Source organism: Anser anser (assembly GCF_964211835.1).
Source record: "Anser anser genome assembly, chromosome: 8".
In the NCBI taxonomy this organism is placed as follows: Eukaryota; Metazoa; Chordata; class Aves; order Anseriformes; family Anatidae; genus Anser; species Anser anser.
In genome coordinates, this window is record NC_139728.1 from 8337599 (window position 1) to 8357220 (window position 19622).

The 19622-nt window shown below is 43.0% G+C and overlaps 1 protein-coding gene across 2 annotated transcripts in view; it reads left to right on the forward strand.

Annotated features, from left to right (window-relative positions):
• The window catches only part of ATF6 (activating transcription factor 6), a 78527-nt gene that overhangs the window by 32347 nt on the left and 26558 nt on the right, over window positions 1-19622 (forward strand). The window lies entirely within an intron of this gene.

Consider the following 19622-nt stretch of genomic DNA (forward strand, 5'->3'; position numbering starts at 1 on the left):
GTGCTTAAAGGCATTCCATTTTGCATGTGCACCTCATTGTGTCAGGGCAAATCTGACAGACTGTCTAATCTGCTTTGCTAATTTCTTCCCCTCAGCCACTCTCCTCCCAGCCCTGGCTTGACGTGTGTAAAACAACAAATGGTCCAAACCAATTCTTTTTTTAAAGTGATCAGGATGACTGAAAGTGTTCAGTGAAACTGAGAGGCAACAATTTTTAAAAAAATAAGTGATTCTATTGCTCTGTCAAGCTCTTTACCACAGCAGTTTTATGGTCAGATGCTTGGTGGGAATGAAGGGAGTGGAGCGTTCAAAGTTTTGTAAGGAGAACTGGCCTTTTGACAAGCCTATGCCTGCTTTGAGAACAGGGCATAAAGATCTGGCTTTATGCAATACCCAGTGGACCTGCCTTGTAGTTAAACACTTACTCATGATAGCAGGCCAATAATCAGAGTGGTTAACTAGATATTTGTTTAATAGGTGTAAAAAAACTTTTGTGCTTCAGGGTACAGGAATAAATGTACCCTGTGCACAAATTAATTCTGCTAGCTCAACATAACATTATTTTTATCTTCCCCTAAAATACTCTCATTTGAGGTTTTCTGTGTCCCATATTGTGGCTGTACAGGACTTTTCTGCTGTTTTGTGACTTATGAGTCGAGACAGATGATCTCTTTTCTGTCCGTGCTGGAATACAGCGTAGGCTTGTGCTACAGCGTTGTCAGGCACAGCCTCACATTTGCAGCACAGTTAGTGACAGTAAAAGCTGTTTTAAAACTGGAATTACAGAAGTGTGATGGCCAGAGTGGCGTTGAAGCAAGGATAGCTACAAGAGCAAGAAGCTGCTTGGGATCTGGCAAGGGAAGTCATCAAGGCAGACGGTGGTTAAAACAGCAATTTGTGGGTGGGAGAGTTTATTTCCTTTGTTTTGCAAGGTCTTGATGGGTCTTGAGACTTGTCTATCCTGCATATTTGGCCCAGGCCTGAACCTGGGCTCGTAGCTTGCTAAGCCTCCTGCCTTGCTGTTTTGCAGTTGTAATATCAGAAGAGAGCTGTGGTATGCATGCTCGCTCCCAGCCACTGTTTTCCTAGGACCCTGCAACTCTCCATTTGTTTCCTTGTCATGGGAGCGTCCTGAGAAGTGTCCCAGGGAGGCAGGGAACTGGCTATTGTCACTACAGCACCTCATTCAGTTACAGGCAATTACTGCCTAAAATCAGTGGAGCCCTCAGCAAAGACAGCAGCTGCCGTTGTGACAGGGATGTGTTCCCGGCTGCCCTCATTCCTGATGGCTTCAGGCATGGGCACGGATCGGGTGGCATGCATATATGTGTGCTTTTGTAAGGCTGAGAGCTTGGGCATTGCCAAATCTTGTGCCCGTGTAAGAGCACTGTAATATATGCACACAAGAAAGCCAGCGGTGGGGTGGGATGGCCTGCAGCAAGCAGCTCTGTGTCAGCAGAAGAGTGCATGTGGCCACTATGCAGCCAAGAATATTGGCCGGCGTGTCTTCAAGTCTCAGCAAAGCTGATTTGCACCCTGCTTTAGAAGGTTGTGTTTCAGAGCTGAGAGTGGAAATGTCCTCAGTTGCTCCAGCTGAAGAGGACATCTCCCCACACCTTCAAAGAGAGGACACAGAACTCAGAGATCAGAATTAGGATTCCAGACAGCGATAACAGTGATTACCAGACAGAGTCGTGTTACTGTGTATCTAGATATGTTTGTCATACTATTTCCTTAAAAGATTACTTAAAAGAAAACCACTGTATCCAATTACCATTTTTTCCTGCCTCAGGAATTCTGTGTCTCTCTGCCCCACGTAAATCAATGTATGTACATATGTAAGTTTGTGTAACACATCCCTGTTTGGTCTGGTCTACAGTAACTTCCTTAATATGTGAGATATATGTATTTAGAAAAGATTCAGGCAAAATAAAAATAGTACTTTTGTTAGGATTAGGATTCTGTATGAGTTGAATAGAAATATGAGATTAGTTTCCAGTGTTGGGATTACTGGGTTGTGTCACAAGACTGGAATTTTGTTATTAACTATTTGGCACGTTCTGCTGTTCTTTCAGCTAACAACACAAATATAGCCAGCACCAGGCTCTGCTTACCCTGAGGATGAGTAGAAGGGGGGTGGAGAATTGATCATAAAAGTTTTTTTCTGGAAACTCAGAACAAAAAGCAGGATACTGTTTGTGTAGTTCTTTGCTTTCTGTCCTTGCTGCAGTCCACCTGAATGCAAGCACTGGTGCACAGGTTCTGTTCATGTTGTATGTCCTGTTGGATTAATGACCCAGAAGTTGTCAGCTTTCATTTGGACTTACAGAGCTGTCCTTGGAAATCAGAGTGAGTCTTGTGCCACCTAATTCCTATTGCTTGGCTCTGCTTTATTACAAGGAGAGGTTTGGGGACTTTTAAAAACCATCTATGAAGTTTATACGGCAGCAAAGCTGTGGGTATTTCTGTTTTATGAATGAAATGTCCTCAAATCGAAGGCAGTTCTATGCACCACCTCATTTGTTATTTTAATAGGGCAAACCTGATCTAGTGACAAGTTCTGCCCTGAGGCACTTTTAAATGGCTTACTTGGATTTTTCTGTGAGCACAGGAGAAGGGAGTCCTGCACAGCCTGAGGGGTGCCATCGTGCCCTTTCTCCTTCGCAGCACTGCTGACTTCATTTTCTCTGGACCACAGTTCCTTTCCACTGGTGGCTGGGAGCTGAGAGAGGGGACTGATTTCCTCCTTAGCATTAAGAGACAGTTCACTAATGTTGCTTGCTTGCTTGCCCAAGGTAGAAGGCAGTGCCTGGAGATTATGGGGTTTATTCTCCTGTCTGGCCCTGTGCTATGCAGACCCTCCCAAGCACTAAATAGGATGTTAGCAGTGGTACCTGTAAGACTGAATTTCTCATGATCTCACCAATTTTATTTTCTTTCCTTGCATTGGAAGGCTTGCAGGTGTGCCTATCACAGTTGGAGTTTTGTTGTTGTTGTTGGTTGGTTGTTGTTGTTGAAGAGGACAGCGGAGAATAAAGTAGTACTCAGATCCACCAAGCCCATATATGAAGAAGAGCTTTCACTCTGAGAGACTACAAAAATTGTTTTTCTGCAATTGCCAGGGGACTCTAATGTCATTTTTTAACAAGAAATACGTAGCTGACAGCAAACAATGAATTCTTTGAATGAAGTCAGTGCTGTCTCCCAGCTCTGCCAGGCCTCAGCAGCTAACGTCCCTTGTAGCCAGGGCTTGTCACGGTTTATTTCTCCAGATATTAACTCATTCATTTCATTTTTTTTTCACATGACTTACCTTTTAGGAAGCCCTTGTGTTCAGCTTTCCTTTAGCACTGCAGAAACTGACACGTGGAAATGTACCAAAATGCGCACTGCCCATAATACACATGCACACCTCTGCTGTCCCCAGACACTCCAGCACTCAGAAGGCATTTGTTTGCAGCATGGGTCTAAGTTGTGATGTTTTGGGTTGACTTTGAGAGTCTGTTAAGAGCTGAGAGGTCCGTGCAGTGAGTACTGAGAGCAAGTTGCCATGAACGTTTGAAAAAGAGTGTGACAAACTGAGCTCTGCTGCTAGCTCTAGCCAGAGGAGAATGGCATGGGGCTGGAGACCTCATTCTGGTACAGTGATCTGTAGAAATGTCTGAAAGCATTGCTCGTAGTGGAAAAGACAGCGATTGGGGTGAAGAACCGCGGTCCTGACTTGTCATGTTTTAAGTACCTTTCCCTCGCTGTCACCAGATGGAGTGGGGGCCAAGGGGAAGTTTGTCACCTCACTGAAGCGTGTCAGTGTCTGCAGTTGGTGCTGAATCTTCCTTCCATTTCTCCCAGGTCTCAGAGACAGAATTCAGAGTCTGTTGCTCTGCCAACGCCTTTGATTTCTGCCCTTTGACATCTGTGACACCAAATCTGCTTGATCTGTTCTAAAATCCCCGTGGAACATGGCTGTGAAATTCAAAGTAGTTGACGTAACGTGAGGGAACACCTGGCTGCCGCTGCGGTTACCCTGCGGGCCTGGCACTGCCTGTCACAGAAACTGGTCTGTCTCAGAGCTCCCATCTGTTTTGCCACGGAGTATTTAGACCTTGAGATTGTTTCTAGAGTTACTTTGGTAACTTACATACGTAGGAATGGATTTTTCTGCTGCTGATGGTTCCAAGTTACAGGTAACTGCACGAAGATTGCTGTGAAAGTGATGGGAAGTTTCGCTGGTATCGTGGTCTGAGAGGGCGAACGTTGCTGATAGAGCACAGAAGGTAGGAGAAGAAAATGGGATGTAGGAACAGAACTTCTCTGAGGAGAATTATGTGTTTTCTGGCCAATGTTAGCTGCTTTTAAAAGCACGAGTAGCTAACAATTTGAAAGGCAGTAAAGTAAATAGCTGAAGAAAACATCCCTTCCAATTTACTTTGACCTGTAAATGCTGCCCCACATCCCCCCGCTGCTCGTGTGGTTAGGGTCAGAGTCCCCTCGGCCTCCCATGGTTAAGCAGTGGATTTCACTGTCCTGGGAGTCTCTCATCAGAGACGCTTTGCTGGCATCACTGTAGGCTTATTAAGGACAATGACATTTTTTAGGGTAACAGTGTAATTACTTACATTAAGGAAGGCCACTAACATTCCCTTTCACTGCTTTTTCTATTTATTTCAAAGTGCAGATGTCTCCTGGTATCAAAGTTTGCCAGTTACATTTAAACAGTGCACATACAATGTCTTACAGTATATTGCAGTAAAAAATGCATATTATAATTTGATTCTGGTTATTATGTGTTAGAGCAAGGGCAATGCTGGCCTTATGGAAATCAATGGCAAAGCCATTACCAACTTCAACAAAACCAGAAGTTCTCTTTGTCAATTTGTTTCAGTGCCGTGACACACAAACCGTAGAGCTTCAGATAAATATTTTATCTGACGATGTGAATTTCTGGTCCTAAAAACCAACATCTGGAATGAACATTTAAGGATTTCTCAAGTTCTGCAACAAGTTTTCACTGAAGTAATTACACCAAATTTAAATCGTAGCTTTTGTTCTTTCTTTGTCAGTATCTTTGTGTGAACACTCAGTGTGCTAGGAATAAAAATACTTGATTTGTGTTTTGCTTTTGTGGGTAATAATCTTGTGATGTGTTAATTGTATTTGGAATGATACATTGCTTTCAGGCAGCAAAGGATTACAGTATGTTGGAAAAAAAATTTAATTGCTTTTTTTTTTGAGAGGAGACCATACATTTCCAATGGGGCAGAGATGTATGTGGTGCAACATGATCTCAAAATAGAAGTTCTGCGCTGTGCCTGCTTTGCAGAAAGGCAGCCAAAGCTCAGATAGTAGCTGCGATGTTCCCTGGGTCTCCCAGTGGCAGAACGGTGTGCACAGTAAAAGCATAACCTGAACGGTTGTTTGAGATGTCACCTAACCTTGCTCCTCGCCCCAGTTAGAACTCATTTCTGTTCTGTCATCAGGTAAGCGCCTGTGAAGGACCAAAGCGCTGCTGCTGAAAGATGTTGCCTTGCTGAAACACTTATGTGGTAGTAGTTTGCTGTGCTACACAGTTTTGGCAATAGTTGGAATTTATTCTGACAGGTTGCAGTTCATTGCAGACTTGATGCCATATGCGTCTTGCAGGCAAAACTGCATTGTAATAAGTTGGCTTCGTATGATATTTCATAGCCATAAATTCAGTCCAAACATATACTTTTTTCCTATTTTGTTACATTTGACAGTGGGTGGTGTTTTTATTGAACATGCAGTTTTCTTCTCCTTGTGTATTTCTGTGGCTAAGGATGTATCACTTGGTCTCATGTTCAGATAAAAGGCAGACTCGCATTTAATTTGACTCAGATAAAACGAGACTCACAGAGTGCTGCTGCTCCTAAAGACAAAGTATCTAATTTGTAAGTGTGAGTCTTGTGGATTTGCAACTGCTGCAAGTTAAAATGCAGTTTTTCAAAAGATTTTTACAAATTCCTCTTTTTCCTGGGGAACCTGACCTTTGCTGTTGAGAGAAAAAATGACTTTGACCTAGGAATTTAAGATCCTGTCCTATACAGTATACAGAAGCTGAGAATAATATGCGCTGAAAGAGCCTAGGCTAAGGGCATAGTATCCATAATAAAACTGCTTGTCATTTTCAAAGCAAAGGTCACCCTTTAGCCTGTCTTCTTTGTGAAGCCAGACCTTGTCTCTTTGGGGAAAAAAAAAATCTGAGAAAGCAGGCAGTGTGTGTGATTGTGCTTCATCGTGCCGTGAAGCTTAGCAAGCTGACCTCTTTCAAATTATGGCTGCAATTGACTTTCAGATTTGAAAATCTTTTATGAAAACCTCCTGTTTTCATCTAAGTGTCACTAGTGAAAATGAATCCTGCCCTGCTGCACACTTTGCTTCCCTCTTTTCTAGCTGAACTGTGGATTCTTTCCGTGTTGGAACATTATTCTCCCAAAGCCCACGTAACCCTCTGAAAACATGAAATACGCTTGCATTTTGGCCTTTCTTGAACTGTCATCCCTCTGCTGTGAAATATTTCTGGTAGGCAGGGAGCAGGGGAGAGCTGACTGGCAAAGAGACTTAGAGGTGGAGAAGGAGGTTGTCTAGATGCTCAGCTGGGAAATGTTGCTTTTGATAGCATCTTAAGGCTGTTCTTGCTTAGTCTAAAAATCTCTAGAAAGAAATACAATAATCTAAATTTAAGTCTAAAAATGTGTGTTGGTTTACACAGTGTAAATGGCGCTACTTGAATCCTGGGATTGTCAAAATACATGCTTAACAAAACAACTCCAAGTTTAAGTAACAGGAAGTTCAAAGTAGGGGGTTTTATGCTTCTAGATAAGGGCCAGCAATTCCTTAGAAAACGTTTCTGTCAGTGCATTACAGTATTTCCAGCAAAGCTTGTGAAGTTTTCTTTATTTCTCACTGCTGTTACCCTGCAATGCCTGAAAGTTTGGTTCCTGTCTTGTGATATACCCTTCCAAGGGTGAAGAAACAAGGGCTGGGCATTTGATTTAGAGGGCTAGCATCCAGGAGAGCAGGCTGAGACGAAGGAAGAGAAGGAGCCAGGCAACGAGGAACCTTGGATGTAGTGAGTGGAAGCCAAAGGGGAGCAGCCAGCAAGTACCAGCTGCTCCGTAGCCTCTTCGGGGCAGCAGCTGTTTGGCTCAGCCGGATGCAAACAGTGGTCGGGAGGACCAGGACAAGAATGCAGAAAGCGTTCCTGCGGAGAGAGGTAATGCCTGTCGCATCAAGTGGGGTTTTGTTTCATTTGGAGATGTCTGTTCCATTGCTGGCTCTCCAAGGCGTTTAGGAAGCAAGGTCTTCATCACTCTGGTTTTTATCTCCTTGGGGTCCCGTCGAACCTCGCTGTCCTCCACATAAAATTGAGAATAAATGTGGTGTTGAGGACAGATGTATAAGCACAGACAGCAAGTCACTCAAATATGTCTGGCATGGGCCAAAAGACACTCTTGACTTTTGTGTGCATAGTCTTGATTCGTTTGTCTTCATTCTGTATGGTTGCTGGAACTTCATGAATCATATTAATGTCGTCACTGAACTTCTTTCAGCCTCATATGTCCCAGGCCTAACTAATACTTTGTTATTTTTAAACTAGTGTTTGGAAGGACAACATACACTGGAGATAATTACAGTGAAAATAGAACATACTGCAAAAAATGCCTCCAAAACCTAAACTGGTTGCAGACAGATGTGACCAGTAATAGCATACATTTATTTAAAATGTGCTGCATGCTTGACAGGCAGAGAGTTGTGGGCAAGAAATAGAGGAAGATTGTTGGGTTTGGAAAGCCTCTGTAAAAGACCCACTGCTTATGAAATTGGTGTGGACATAGGATAGAGAAGTATAACTGGGAAGTGTGGGAGGAAGATGTGATTATAAAGTGGGAATTGTCTCGGTGCAGGAAGTGACAGCAATATCTCTTATTAAGAGCAGGGAACGGGCACTTGCCAGCAACGGAGCGTGCAGGAACATGAGTGTATCCACAAACAAGTAATGTGCACTGAAGGAGAGCTGGCAGCAGAAATGCAGCTCTGAAGCCGTTCTCCTTTTTCAGGAAAAAGCCCAAATTTAGTAATATTTTAATAGTGCCAGATAGTAACGCCTTTTTCTTTAGTGATGGATTTGCATTCATTGAGGCAAATTTGGCTCAGATTATTCTGAGCAGTTCCCAGAAGTGAATGATGGGCTCTTGCTTATGATCTGTAGCAGTATTTAATTATGGAATTGATGCTGACAGAGCCCTAACTGCCTGAAGACATAAATGGTACCTTCGACTCCAGAGCTGCAGCACCCAGTAAGGCATTGACTTAGTGTTCAGTAGGAACAAGCTCCTGGGTGAAAAAATGACCTTAATGGTCTTTCATGTGCCTTCAGTGATAGTATATACAGAGAGCACCTTGCAATATCCGTGCTTATTTTCTTAGTTGGACTTCATGCTTTCACAGCTTCAGAGCACTGATTTTTTTCTGATTGTTTTCAGTTTTTGTCCGACAGCCCTTGGTAGAGTCTTTATAAAATTAAAACGTGCTGAATTCAGATATGCTTGGTTTCCCTAAGTGTAGAGTTTGTGTCCACAGCAGAAATCCTACCTTCTAACAAATGTTAATCATGATTACAGTATTGCATTTGAGAGCATTGTTTAAAGTCTTAGAAACTCTTTTAGAGTTAACTTTGGTCAGGTGGAGTTATTTGCTTCCAGTTTGAATCAGTCCTTTTGCCAGATTTTTAGCTGGACAGCACACAAAGCTTATTTTCTGAATCAAGAGCCCAGGTGCTATTATGAGTGTGTACAGATTATCGCCACCTCCCACTGGACCAAACAGAACACTTGAGTCTTCCAGGTTTTATTTTTAAATCAGATGCACTCCTAGGACAAGCCACATGATATAATGAACTGTACATTTTTATCTTTAAACCGTTTTAAAACTTGTAACTGTCTTTAAAACTGTGACCAAAACGTAAAACTTGTTTTCTGCTTCTGAGACTCTTGGTTGCTTGTAGCTTATCTGCTGTGATGGAAAGACAAAGGCTGCGGAAACTCACTTAGTTCTCATAAAGGGGTAAGAAGAACTAGTAGTCTCTTTGGCATCCAGATCTCCTTTCTGTGAATCCTGGAAGGCAGCAGTTCCATTTCCATGGCTGCGATCTTTTTTATTCACTCTGTTTTACTGCAGGATAGTTCTGTTCCAAAATCGTATCCACAATAGCTGGAAGTTCTTTTAGAGAGTCCTGAATATGTATGTTCTACCTGCAGCTTCTCATCCAGGTAATTCTTTTAAATTAAACTTCCATAACAGCTCCCAGCAGGGTGAACTTTTGCTCCTGGCAGTTAAAGTGGAGAAAGGGGTATGAGAACGAGAACGTGCGCTTGATGCCTGGTGTGGCTCGCTCCTCGCCATCTCGTTGGAAAACTCCACTTCTGCCAGCACAGTTGATGAAAACTCCGGGTTTGGATCAGTGGTTCAGAACTGGGAATATCTTGGGCTAAGATGAGAAATCTTTCATGCTGGAAACCACTGCTCAGGAAATTCTCTTTGTGTTCTGATGGCAAGCAGATCAGTGAATAAATCTGGCACTAGAAAATACTTCTCAGCAAGAGGAGAGCTATGCAGGAGGGGCACGTGAACGGCTAACTCAGGGTGTGTGCACCACAGGAGTCCTAGGTAGAAATGGCTGGTGTGTTAAATCGCGGGGACCTCTGCTCTGGCAGTTTGTTTAGCAAAGCCCCGCTAAGCGTGGCAATGCTTGACAGGTTGTTGTCCCGTGGTTTCATGACTGCCCAAGGTGAGGTCCGAAGTGTCAGTTATCTCAAAGAGCAGTACCTTATATGAGGGGGAAAAAAATCAAATTTTACACAATTAAGAGCTCCCTGTGTACAAGAAAAATACACTGTCCATCTTCTCTTGATTCAAGTCCAGCCAGGCATGTGTGTATTAAACAATACTCTCCTACAAGACTGCAGAAATGGACATTCCCAAGCTGTTCCTCATTGATGGCTCCTTCCACGAAGCCTTGGCCAGCGGAGTTTCCTGGGTTGAGTCACTTATTAGCATCTGGGAGGCCCTTGTTTAAACTTCCCAGGGTACCTAGCTCTCCTTCCTAAGAACAGTCCTGAGTGCTCGAACCTGAAGTTTCTGACCAGGATCAAGAGCTCAGTAACTAATCGCTGGGCATTGATTGCTGAAATTGGGGTTGGAAAGGAACCATTTTGCTGTTTCAGGCAGTCTGAGGCCTGCGTCTCCAGAAGGGTATCTCCTTGACGTCAGGGAAATACACTGTGGGTTTCTCTTTGCTTTTGCTAAACCATCTGTTTGGTATTTGCTTACCAGCTGTGAGCTGTAACTCCCCGGCAGACAACCAAGGTGCCGCATCCAATGTAGGCAAGAAGTTTCTTAACTTCTTGAGCTCAGTTTCTGAAGAGCCAACGTAGAGAAAAGTGTATAAAAATAAAGTGGAATGTAAGTGTGCTGTCGTCTGTAGAAAACAGGCAGATACAACAAGTTTTCTTGGTGTAAAATTCTATCAGAGGCAGTTAATTGTGGCTCTTGGAGAATACAGAAAGGTAAAAAACTATGTTTGCACATACAGAAAGGAACTGTTTGGGTTCAGGCAAAACACAGAGGCGTTACTGCAAATGCTGAAGGTGGAGTGTTTGTTAAGCCAGGTTGGAGGACTGTTGCAGCCTTGTGACAGGGTATGTCCCTTTGGGTCACGTTGTTTTATGTCAGTTTGGTCTGACAGTCCAGGGTGGGAATTTGACCCACAACAATATGATTTGTCAAAAGGATGTAACAAATGTGTGTAAAAAAGCATATGTGATTCCTTCTCATTATCTTGCACGTGTATGTCTGTGAACAGGAGAATAACTGTGCAGACCTTTTCAGGGAGAACAGCCCCAATGTCCCGTATGCTCTTGAATAATTCACGTTTAATTCCCTCCAGCAGTCTTGTCCCTCCTCTGTCTCCTGGCAGGTGTAATCATTGCTGTCCGTTGTCCTTCTGCAGGCTCAGGACCTCTTCAGGTGGCTCAAAACTGACAGCCCTTGCAATTTACAAGTCTCTCCAAGTCCGAGTAGTTGATTTAAGAACTTACCTATTTGTTTATCAAAGTCGATTCCTGTAACTTAATTTTCATAGGAAATAGAGGCCTAAGACAGATCTGGATTAAAAGAAGGAAAAGAAACCCAGAGCCCTGAACCTCGGCTGTGGCACATTTTGTCTGATTCTGTTATAAATCACCTTTATCTGCTCGTAGCACTTTTCCTTTTGGAAAATATCCTGGTGAAGCCTTGCTACAGGTACTTTGGCTTGTATGAAATTACAGTACTGAATTTGACCACTTGAACGGTAAGTTACTGTGTTCCTCGTCTGTCTTTCCCTCCCAGTAATGGCATGTGCAGGTTTTCCAGGACTGTGTGCACTTTACATCTGCTTATAAACACATTTCTGTGTGATCGTAGGGATAGAGGGAAATGTTCTGAAGCTCAGGGACTGCCTTGAGTTCACATTGTCTTTGTGCAGGTCAGGGGTGGCTCTGTAGAGCCAGGAGAGGTTCAAAGGGTAGGCAGGAAGGTAAATGAAAGAGAGCACATCCACCAGAACAAAGTAGCATGAGGCTTTTACTGTTCTCTCCCTCCCTTCGCACTGAGGGTCTGATGAGTTACACATGAAATCTTCATAGCAGTGTGGGAACTGGTCATGAAACTCAGCCAAAAACTTCTCAGAACCTTCAGAAGCTCCAGAATCACCAGGAATTTCAGTGACCCGCTGGGATGTACATCAGGTGATGTTAGTCACGTCTAAGACGTATCCTGTTCTCCAAGCTCTTCATGTTTTCTTCTGCAGCTGGTGGTCTGGGTAAGGAAAAAGTAGAATAGATGGTATATTTTGAATTAACTTTTAACTTCATCGGTGAGTTGGGGAGGTAGAATGGAGACAATGCGTATTAAATGAGTTCATGACAAGCTGAATGGGCCTCCAGCTGCATTTGAGGAGAGGACTGGGATTTAATTCCTGTCAAGGTTCTCAGTACTTCTCTGATATTTTGCAGAAATCATGGTGAGACCAAGATGTTCAATATTTTTGTGTAGAATTAAAACTACTACGGTAGTAAAAACAAAAAGGAGGATTCAGACAGGAGCATGGTTCAGATGATAAAACGCTGCAGAATATCTATAGCTTTAGATGTGCCTATGCAATTCATGTTATCCACAGAGTCAGATCAGTTATTTTGCAATAGCATTCATAATCTCAGTGCCTAAGAGTACACCGATGTACCTACTTGCCTAAAAACTTGGGTATCATTCCTCACATCTTTATTCTGTGATTGGAATTCCAGTAGAGCCCTTTTTTGACTTAAAAGTTTCCAGTGTTTTGAAAGAGTTAGAAAAGCTGGAATCTCCAACCACTCGGTGAAATGTTATGAATGGGACGTCTCATTTTTAAAACCCATATTTATAAAAACACATCTTCTGCGGTTCTCTGATATGGTTGCATCACATTTTGCAGGATATTGGCAGAAAAAATTAAAATTAGCCTGAGGCTTCTGCTTTCGCAAAGAAAGTGTACACAATTAGAATACTTAAAGGCAAAAGTATTTATCATGGTTCTAGATGTTAGTAGCACGTGTCGAGTGAGATGTGTGCAGATCAAGGCAGCGAAATGCAGCCATTTATTTGTTTGACATCGCTGGCACCACCTCCCTGTACAGTGGAGTTTCTAAATAATCCTAAATAAAGGATTTTGAAAAAATCCACTGGCAATCTTGGGCAGTATTGCCATTCAGTTTTTCACTCACTGACAAGTGCACTCAAACTGAACGTTCCCAAAATCACAGGAGGGTTTGCCAGAGGGACCTCTGGAGGTGCCCAGACCCAAGCGGGAGTGCTGTCAGCTGTAGGTCAGACCACGTGGGGTGGTCTGGGTGAGACTTGGGACCCTCCATGGCTGGAGGCCCCTTGCCCCTGTGGTGACTTGTTGCTGAGGGAGGGTCTGAACGTCCCAAAGCACAGCGCATGGCTGCGGCACCTCGCTGGGTCATTCAGCACCACAGAGATGCGTGTGGCTCCGTTGTCTCTGCAGGCCCCTTCAGGTAGTTGTAGGTTGCTCCTAGGTTGGCTCCAGGCCTCCTCCTCACCAGACTGAACCAGCCCAGCTTCCTTCGTGTCTCTTCGTCTTCCACACGCCCCAGGCCTTGACCATCTTGACAGCTTCTGCTGGCCCCTCTCCGGTTTCCCCACGTGCATCTTTACCTGAAGTGAGAGAGGGGGACCCACAACTTTACGTGGTATTCCACATATGGACTCACCAGTGCCGAACAGAAAGTGACAAAACTTCCCTCAGTGCCATGTCCACGCTCCCCAAATTTAGTTTGGTTTGCACCTGAGCGTTTTTCTTAAATTGTTTCAGACTGCTTTTACTGCTTTATGCCCTCCCAGGCACCACAGGTTCTCAAGCACCGTGCAGAGCTCCTTCTGCATTAAATGGTGACGGAAAAGCCCCTCCTAGTCTCTCCCACCTATCCCCAACACCTACCATTATGTGGACTGAATTTCCTTCTGGAGGTGCCTCCCTTCTGTAGATTTTAAAGGGAGCCTAGACAACTCTGTCAAGCAGCTAAAGCTGGAAAAAATTAATCTCCCCCTAAGTGGGGAGATGAAAGGCTTCTATTTGCTTGAGCCATTATGTTTTAAATGTGGTTAAGAGCTGGCAAGTACCGATAGAAGAAAACACATTGCCTCTCCAGGAAGAGCAGTACCACTGGGACCGTCGGGCCCAGACTGCTATAGCTTGATACGTCTTTTGAGCAGTGTGCAAGAAAGCATCTCTCTGCGTATTTATCTTCCAAAAGCCAACCTTTCGCTCTCTTTAATCTGGTGCCCGTGGCCTCGCTCGGGCAGTTTCTGCAGCAGACAGGCAGGCAGTCACACGCGCAGTCACGAGACGGACGAGGAGTGCGACGTTCCTGCACCGGTTTACAGCCCTGGGATCAAACCCCGTTTATCCTTTTATTAGTCAGGCTTCACACTGGATCCAAGTTATCTATTGTCATGAGAGAAAGCTTTTTTCGTAACAGCTGTGCTGGCCGTGAAAAGTGTATGGTGCTTTGCATCCCTCGTCGTGCTGTAAGTTTTGATGGCTTGTGTGAATTCCCCCCACAGTTCAAAAAAGGATTTCTTCTCTTCCCTAGCTGGATGAGCTGCTTCCAGTGATACCAGCGAGATTATTATGCAGTTGGTCACCACCAGAAAGTTTCTGTTATTGTTATCTCCTTGGTTTTGCATGCTCTTGTGTCCTTCTTGGAGCCATTTTATCGTGCCATCAGAAAAACAAGCTGAAGTGAAGTTTAGCTGCTTCTCTGCTGCTTACAGAGATGAGGGGGCTCGCAGAGGAGTTCGACGATTGCCAGAGGCTGGCAGGGGGGGCATGAGGGCTGAGGGAGGGAGAAGGAAGCCTTCCACTTCTGGCGGCCATGAGGGGCCAGGCTGCTCAGCTGCCTGGGGGACATGCTCAGCTAGTCTGGGGTACACTTTGTAAGGGGCATCTTTAGGTAGGTTGGGGGTGATTAAGGAGGAATACCCAACGTCAGGCATCTAGATCCTTTTGGCCACCAAGTGTGACTTAATTCCGTAACTTATTTACGCCTTTAAGGGCTATTTTCCATCAGATTTTGTTCTTGTTTTGGTTTCAGGTTTTTGTTTTGGGGGAAAAATGTTAAGAAATGTTTATAAACATTTTTCCTCTTATAAAATGAAGTCTGTTTCTAGAGCCAATTTACTACTTCTTCAGCAATACTAGAATTTCAAACAGAGCAGGCATTTGGCAACAACTGGACTCAGAATTGGGATTTAAAAGTGAAATTCAGCTACAAACTTGAAGAGGAGGGAGCTCATCAGGCTGGGTTGAGGAAACCAACAGGCAAAAAAAATGAAAAGAAACTTCATCTTTACAATCTTTATTTAACTAAGATTATTAGTAACAGAGGTGACAGCTTCTTTAACGTTATTATACTGGGTATCTCTTAATTAGAAGAAACTATGAATAGTTGATGAATCATCAGCTATAGAGATATCCTGGGATCTGCAGAATGAGAAACATCTTTCCAACAAGCATTTGTAATGCAATACACATTGCACAGTTTAAAACGCTGCCATCAAGTTTGGATGTGGCCCACTGAATCTTGATATTAAAACCTTGCTGTCTCTGATCCGACATTTTAAGAAAAACAAAAGACAACTTGGATCGGGAGCACCAGCCCTGGCCCGTGTGTGCCAGACCACCGTCCAGCCATCGGCGGCGCAGGAACTTCGCCCGTCCCTGCTGCCAAGACGTACAGAGACCCACCCAAGTCTGAGCTGAAGTCATTGCGGATCTCCGGGTAAATCTAGGGGATTCAAGGAAAAATGCAGCCTCGCTGCTGGCTGGGAAGAGCATTTGTTTCCTTGTTGTCTGGTTGCGTTTCCTCCTCTGTCTCTTAGGTTGTCTTGTTTTTGTGGGTTTGACAGTGGCACCTGCATTGATGGAGATTATTTAAAGGCACGCTTCTACTCAGCTTTGGCAGAATGTGGAAGGAGGGGGAAACCGTTTCCTGTAGAGAAATCAGAGGAGTCTGCTGTCGGACAGTCCAACAGGGAGAATAGAGGAGAGCACCCTGTGATAGTGAGATCTGGGTTTCACTGTTGACTGGAACCTTCAACAGGGCAGAAATTCACTTGTAGGACTGGAATGCTTTTTAGGCAACTTTAACTGCGTCTATTTAATAATGATTTTGACCTAGCATTTATTTGTTTTTTGACCTAGAATCCTTTTGACCAGTGATTTTTGACCTAGAATTTAATTCACACTGTTACTATTCTTTCTTGCCATTAGCCTTGAAAGCTATTCCTGTTTTTGTGTTATTCACTGCTTTCATTTTTTTTTCTTTCTTCCTCCATATTCACCACCAGTGACTGTGAGATTTAAGTTGCTGTTGGCCAAGTGTAATTTTATCCCCTCCAACCATATTTGAGTCCAGAACTCTATTTGAATCCAGTACCTGGCTGAAAAGGACATACATATCCTTTTTAAAGACAGAAAAACGTGTTCTGAGATAAATCCCATGCTAGGTGTTCAGCTCAAGAATGCATCTGCTGACAGTCAGTATTTGGGCTAAAGAACTGTTTTTAGAAAAACCATATTAGAAAAATTGTTGCTGTTGCTGCAGAACTCAAAAAGACAGTAATTTCAAACCAGGGGTAGATTTTGTTCCGCATGATTTAGGATGGAACACAACGTGATCAAATTAATTGCCTTCATTTAAAAAATGTTAAGGTTTTGACGCTACTGGACAGTTGTTTCTGGTTAAGGTTTTAAAGTTCACTTGCTTTCCTGCCTAGCTGTATGTGTGGGCACATTTGCTGTATAAGAAATGCATCTTCTGCTCTCAAAGGGAATTGTTTTGTCTGATGAGTGTTCAGTCCCAGAGCAGACTTCAGCAGCTCTCCCTACCTGGTTGCTGTCAGTGTTTCTCCAGTACTTTTCATGAGTGGGCTGCAGGTTAGTAAAACAGGGAAAGGGTAATGTAGAAGCATGATAATGAGAGACTCTTCCAAATTTGAAACATCCTTATGGATTTTAGAAAGGCTGGTTAGAAGATCCCTGTGGTCCCCCTCTCCTGGGTGCAGGAAGGCTGTCACCAGCACTGGGTGAGGGTGGCTGTAGCATGTCTGGTGGGCTCTACAGACCTCCAGGGATGGAGATCTCACCACATAGCATTTGAATGCTTTGCTGTCCTTTGAACTTATTAGAATGAGAAGGCAGAGCACAGCTGCGTTAGCAAATGGATTTTGAACCCCAGTGTTATGTTCATCCAACATTTAGAGAAAGCCTTGCATAAATTTCCTTTTACTCATCCAAATTCTGTTTCATGGAGAATCTGGTCTAGAGAGAGATCAGGTTTTACAGTCTGAACCATCTCATGGTACTGTATCCAAGGAGCATGTCCATAAAACCCACATTGTTTTTGAGCTTTGGTTGGCTCTCTGCTTTATGTGGCTGGACTGCAAAGGCAGAGCAGCAGAAAAAAGGTGTTTGTTGGTAATAACCCACTCTAGTTTGTATCACGTGTGTTCATTTTGGGCAGTAATTCTGGGAATCCAGAATTTGTCTTCAGTAGGAGACCTGAGGTCTCGCGAGCAAATATAGAAACTTTGGGTTAATGTTTTGTCAGAGAAGCAAAGAATCTGGATTATATCCTTTTTGGTTTTCCTGGACCTTATTCACATGCCCTACCTAAATTACATGTTTTTGCAATTACAGATTGCAGTTGCAAAACTAATAGCCTGCAGATGCTATGCAAAAGCAGAGCTCTGCTGCAGTGAGTTAGAGAAGGAGGGGAATATCTTTTTATGGGTAGTAGTAATAAAACAATTAATTCCTTTTGGGTCTTACAGCTTTGTAAAATCTACAAAGATAATTGACAGACTCAACTGGGAAGTATGGAACTGCATTTCTGTGCTTATACAGCTAACGAGGAGGGCACAAAATGGCAGAGAAACATCATTTTTGGATAACTTAGAACTAACTTTTTTTTTTTTTTTAAACGTTATGATGCTGGGTTGATTGAGAGAGCCTTTAGAAGAAAATCTGATCCTTATCAAACATAAGAAGAGCTCTTCAACTAGTATAAGCTGGGATGTTTTTTGTCTTACAGAAGCGCAGAATGGAGTCAGTCATTCATATACACATATCTTTTCCAGTTAGTCTTGAAACTCGGGTAATTTCCACAAATAACACACAAATTAATCGAAGCATTTTCAAGTCTTAAAAATCTCTCAATATGATTTTAACCAAAACTGTTTACTTAAACATAGAATTCTGTTCTTCACATCCTCTTACTTTGCGTTTAGGAATTTTTTTTTAATCTGCTGCCAAACCAAAATTACATCATAGCAAATGCATGCATTGTTCTTTACTTTTGGGCCTTGCAAAGCAGTTCTGCAAAAAAGTTTAATTGGCTGGATTTCTGTCCAGTCTGTCCTGTGCCCTCCTTGTTCACAAGGGCTTGTTTTTTTTCTTTCCTATACCTTTTCTAAGGGAAGAAAAAAAGTCAAAACTAAAAAAAAAAAAAAAAAAAGTACGTTTATGGTAAAAATATAGCTTCTGCTAACTGTGATTTCCCAGAGTATTTCATATTCACACAGGAATGCTGATAGTATCTCATGCCTCCTATTCAGGACATGTTGCAAGTCAAAAGTGAGATTCAAAAAGCTCATATAGAAATGAGGCAGGTTTGTCCTAGAAATTACAGAAGGACAGATTTGCAGCGGAATGGGAGGGCTGAGAATAGATGGCCGTTTGGCAGCTGGTGTCACTGTGTTAACCGGATTAAGACAGATATTTCAGTGGGACGTAAGGTCAGCTGGCCTGGCTTCTGGAAGCGTGCTTATATTCTGATTCCTGAAGGCAGACAGCAGTTCTCTCTCAGAGGCCACTAGACAGATTATACTATTAGACTAATAATTATCAGAATATTTCGATGTTATTTTAAGGCATAATTCCCTCTATTTGGCGGTAGAAGTTGAATAAAGGGATTTTAAGCCATGAAAACAGAAAAACTATATGTTGTATCATTTTTTTTCCGCCTTTATGTGACATCTGCTTTACAGCCACCTTTGGTTTACCTAAGCAATACTTTGTATTATGTTCCATTGTGTATTAGAAAGTTGTTGTGTTGGTCTTCTCTAACTTTGCAGGAATACTGAAAGACCCTCTTGCATTTTTATTCTTGCTTTCTCAGTTGTAAACTTGATCTTCTACCTGAAGGGAACTGAGTAGGATAACAAATGAGACAAAGGGCAGCAAATGAAGCTAGTAGTGCACAGGTTCAAACAAAGGAAAGGAAGTGATTCATATAATAGAAGTAGACTTGTGGAATGCCTTGCCGAAATGTAGATGTTATGAATTTACATGGATTCAAGGTAAGACTGGGATCGTTCATGTAATAGAAATCTATTAATAGCTACTAAATATGTGAAAGTTGCATCTTTGTTAGGAAGTCTCTAAAGCAGTAACTGAAAACAGCTAGCAGCTGGAAGGCAGGTAGGGAAAAGTGTCATGTATGTACACACCGCCTATTTCCATCTTAGCAAGATGGATTGGCTTTCCATGGAGTCAGTGGAGGACAGCATCAGCTCTCAGGCAGTGATTGAATGCCCAGCCCAAGACAAGCAGAAGGAGGAAATCGGGAACAGCTTCAGCAGCAGGAAGGCATAATTAACCTCGAGTCATTGCGAAACCATGTCCTCTGTCTTTACACCTGAAGAGATTTTTTGCTCTAAAGTAGAGGCATATGTTGACTGCTGTTATGTCTTGGATCTTCTGGAAGTCAAGAGGTACTGGAGAGGTGATCTGACTAAATGTATAAGTGTGAGATACTTGTAGCCCATTTAAAAATCTAAAGAGGTCACCTTATTTGCCCTCTGCCTTTTAGGTTCCTTTTGGTCTTTGAGGTAACATGGCATAAATTCAATCCAAAAGGTGAAAGGACAGAACAAAGTAGTAGTTCTTGCTCTAGTAATGTTTGCTATCTCCCCTTGTTTACTGCAGAGGGAGGACAGTT